Here is a 5,085-nt window from a genome sequence, read left to right on the forward strand (position 1 = left end):
AAGGAAGGAAGGAAGGAAGGAAGGAAGGAAGGAAGGAAAAAGGGAGGAAGAAAACATCATCTGTTAGGCCCAGAGAGCACAGACCCAGCTAATGATGGTACAATTTGAAATCAAAACTCTCCAAGTCTGTCAACTTCCTTTGTTTTTCTTCCTCCTTCGACCCTTCAGGATAAGAAACAGCATCTAATAAATGAAGCTGACAAGTTGTGGGACCAAGGGCATGTGGTATGACGGTGAACAAAGAGGAAGAAACTGGATACAGCCCCGTCCTTGCTGCGGGCATCCATATTTGGGGCTGGCTCAAGCTGGGAATGGAGAAAAAATATTGACAGTAAATCACATTTATAATCTTCATTAATATAGGACCAGATATCCTATTTACCAAATTGAGACTGTGTTTGAGACATCAAGTTAATGGAAGACGTAGTATACATGAATGACAGAATATAGAAGATTTCTACCTGATAAAAAAGGAAAGCACATATCTACAGAACCCTGCATCTATTTTTATCCATGAAAAAATATCCTCATTGAATGCAATTTGAATACAGTAGAAGAAAAAATAAAGTTGAATTTTAACTATGCTATCAGCTGTAATTGTTTGGTAAGTTATATGTATCAAGTTAATAAGGTGATTTAATAGCCAGGGAATAAGAAGATCACAAAATTTAATTTGTGACATAGATAAGTACTCTGGATGATTTGTAAAAGAATTTGATGTTTAGGCTGAAGGCTATTTAAATAGCATTTTATTTTCTAACCAATAAGACAAAACACATTGAAACTTGAACCTATAATTTTGTTAAACTTGAACATTTAATCTTGAACCTATAATGTTGAGCCTATAACGTGTTGTTAACAAATCTCTACTTGTTGGAAAGAATTTATCCAGCAGTACTTACCTTACTTAATGTGTATTTGCTTCCTTGTTCTGGAAAGAGTTTTAAGATAACTTTCGCAAGCGACTTTGACTTTGAAATAGAAATATGAGTTTGAGCCAAGGAAATATAGAAGATTTCTACCTAATAGAAAAGGAAAGCACCTACTAAGGAGCCCAGATGATAAAGAGGTAAATTTAACATTTCACGTTCAGCTTCCTGGAGAACAAAGCACTCAAGAAAAATTCAGTTATATAATCTCCATTTATCAAAAGTAAGTGTCACAGCATACCCTTGTGTACACAAATTTTCCTATGATAACACTCTAAAAACAGTTCTCATTAACTGTAGAATCTACAGAAAGAGATGCCAAATGGAAGCAAATTAGAAGCAAAGGTGACTATAGTCCAGCTATTTAGCAAGTCTCTGGCATCAAGACTTTCATTGTCCATGCTCTTTGATAGTGAGAATATGTATTTGTTTCCTGTAGCTGCTGTAACAAATTGTTGCTATCTTGGTGGCTTAAAGCAATAAAAATGCATTCCCTCACGGTTCTGGAGGTCAGAAGACAAAATCAGTCTCACTGAGCTGAAATTGGGTGTCAAGGTTGCACTCACATCCTCTGGAGGATCTAGGGAAGATTCCATTCCTTGCCTTTCCTGGCTTCTGGTTGCTGCCCCCAGTCCTTGGCTTGTGGCCACTCACTCCCATCTCTGCCTCTGTGATTATTTGCTTTATTTTCTTCTCTCTGTGTAAAATTTCCCTCTGCCTCCCTCTTACAAAGATACATTTAGGGCCCACCTTGATAACCTGGGATGATCTCCACATCTCAAAATCTTTAATTTAATTTCATCTGCAAAGACCCTTTTTTCACATGTTAACATTTACAGGTCCCAGTGGCTATCTTTTGAGAGGTCATTGTTCAGCCAACCGCAGCATATGAGCAGCAATCACTATATTACAGAACATGTGGAATAATACTTTTCATACACGCATGTACGTTAAGCAACATACTGGCATTCTAAATTTGGAAATCATGTTGAATAGCAATAACATCTTCATTAATGTAATGAATTCTCACATTGCAGTTACCAGTAGAGTTTTTAGTTCTCAGTAGTAAAAATAGATTTCTGAAAGCCCACAAGTGTTGATGAAGTCATCTGTGAAGACGTGGGAGCCGAATATCACAAAGTTCCGTTACTCACAAATGCCTCTACTAAGAGCATTACATAAGGAAAGTAAATTTATTGTTCTTCCTTTGTAATAATAAAATCCAAAATACCTCAGTGTGGACCCTTAGCTTATCACAGAATTTTAATCGTTCTTACTTTCTAGATAAGAAAATTGAGGCTCAATCAAATAACTGTTCTTAGGCTTCACCGCCAACACGTGGCACAAGAAACCAGGAGTAATACTTCCTCACTCCTGGCCCATACACTTTCTTGTGGGCTATGCCCTCTTTTGTTTGGTCATTTACTGAAATAAAAGCTAGTTTTAATCACTCTCCAGTTTAGATATCTTTCAACCTTAGAATTAAAGTATATTCATTAGAATTTAAATCTTCATTTCTAGATTTAATACATAAATATTCTTAATAAACCCTGCCATGCAAAAGTCTGATCTCTAGATGAAGAAACTCAAGGAAGACGGCGCCGAATACTCAACTGCTATTACGTTAATTCAGTGGAGTTGGTTTGTTTGAGATTTAATTTGAACAAAAGGAAACAAAGCCTGCAAATGTATTCAGTTCAGAGATGTATCTACCAGAAGCAGTGAGCAGGGTTTAATTGGTAACAGCTGGGGAAGTTTCCGTCTACAAATTAAAGATGCAGAAATTTTCCCTCTCACATCGAATAACTTGGTCTATGGTTTTCTAAAAACTCATCGGCTATTTATCTATTATTTTCTCTTGAAGAGAAACTTGATAAAAGGCCACAACATCATTCAGATATCCTTTGTAAGTCACTCATTTTCAAGTTTTTCGGGCAAGCTTAGAGAGTAGACAGTTAATTACAACACAAGCTGCCCCTGTATCTCAAACTGATGCCAGGATGCTGTTTGACAAATGTAGCTTAAAAAACCTGAGTAGATAGGTGATTTTGAAATGATTTAGTTCTTATGCTTTCTCATAACGTGAAATACAGAAGACATTACAACATGGCCCACGTTTTTTCTCAGGGTATTATATATCGTGTTTGGACAGTTAGAACTCCCTGCTATTATTTATTCATGCCAATATAAATTATTCTCTTTAAATGAACTCAAGTCACGTAAACTCTTGCTTCCAGGAACCAAAGCATGCTTTCTTCCGGAGAGATGTGAATTTCACCTCATTCCTTAGAAATTGAAAAATCAAATAACAAGCAGCCCCCCCACCCCCCATTTGTAATCAATACCTAGTTCAGTAACTTCTTGAGATTGTTTGACTCCAGTGTGGTTTTCAGTCTTGGGAGTATTCTTGAAATCTGTTTTTTGTTTTTTTGGGTTTTTTTCTTTTTGCTATCAACTCCCAAATCAAGATGAGCTACAGTAGGGAGTTGCCTTTCTTTATTATGGGGCTCTGAAGAGGATCCCTGGTTTGTTTTATTTATTTTAAAGCCAAGAGCCAATTCAAGGATGATGAATGGTGTCAGTTTGACAGCACCAAAGACTGAAATTCTTCATTTCTTCCAAGGTTTAACAAGGCAATGACTGCAATTTCTTTTTCAGTTTGTCCTGTAAAATGCCTTACCTTTTACCTGAATAAGCTGACTCTAAAAACGTGGTGTCAGGATCACGATCTATTCTAACAATTCCTTTTCTCCTGATAGCCCTGAAAACTGTCAGGGTAGATGCATTAAAAGAGATTCTTTTAAGAGATTTTTTTTCACCTGAGACTGAATAAAGCCTTTTGATTGAGTTTATTCAGGTCAGCACACTCATCGAAGGATAAAGCTGGTGTGGACCTGGCCCCAACAATGGCTGTTCTATGGGCCCAATCTCAGAGGTGGTTCAGATTTATTGACCTGAATTTTGCCAGATTGGCAGAAAGTCTCAGGGAAAGTTTATACTTACACAGTCTACCTTTCTACTTTAACAGAAACTTTACCCTGCTCTTTGGGTGGTACCAATAGGGGTGGTGATACAGGAGAATGTCCACAGTGGGACAACTGTGGAACAATAAGAGAAAAAATTGTATTAAGCTAGTCATACCCATCCAGGTAATCATGACTTCTGGTTACTAGTATACACTCTGGTTTTAAGGGAGAATCATTTTCCCTGAAGTAATTTGTTTTCACTGATTCCTTCTCATAAATAACTAATTTACAGATTTAAATATTTTCAATGAAATGATTATTGAGACTCAATTTATAAAATGGAAAACATTATTTCATTATTTCCATACATCCCTTTCTTCAGCCTATTAAATGTTATGCGCAGCTTTTTAAATAAGGTTATTAATAGAGATTGAAGCTGAGTCTATATCAATATAGTGATGAATTTAAAGAACCATTATGATAAAATCTTGATGAATTAATGATGCTAATTGAATTGCGTAAGCAACTGCAATACGACAATTGTTGCTGTAAGCTTTTGAGATAATAATGAAAATCTGGCTTATTTCAAGGCATTTATAATCTAATTGGAAAGCAATAATAATACTCTGAAAAATACCAGGTAACAATATGAAACAACACTGAAATGTTACCACCAAATATTGAGTGTTCTTATGATTAGCAATCTTTACCTTAGAGGAAATACACACACACACACACACACACACAATTATTTATTTGCCATGAACTCTAAATGCTGATGGAATTCAGATAAAGGAGAAATTAAGTGAAGTATTGAGTATAGGAATTGTGAATTCAGTTGCAGAAAAAAAGTACCATTTACAAAATGGAATTGGAGGAACAAATTAACCGTGGGGGAAAAAAATAGTTTCAAACACATGATGTGACCATGGTTATATTGGAAGAATGAGGTTTTCTCATTTCTCAAGGGAATGAAACACACTTTGAAGTTATCTTAACAAATATTGTTTTTTCCTTTAACACAAAACATTCAATAGGTGAAAATCTGAGTGATTGTTGGGATAATTCAATCCATGTAAAAAAGTAAAACGAATCATAGGAAACTAAGTTGGAGGTGCAAAAGAAGAAATAGTTCCTCCTCTTAGAGGATTAATTTTTGTGTTAAGATTTGCTGCCCACAAGCTTGATGG

Source organism: Theropithecus gelada, chromosome 2 (genome assembly GCF_003255815.1).
Source record: "Theropithecus gelada isolate Dixy chromosome 2, Tgel_1.0, whole genome shotgun sequence".
NCBI lineage: Eukaryota > Metazoa > Chordata > Mammalia > Primates > Cercopithecidae > Theropithecus > Theropithecus gelada.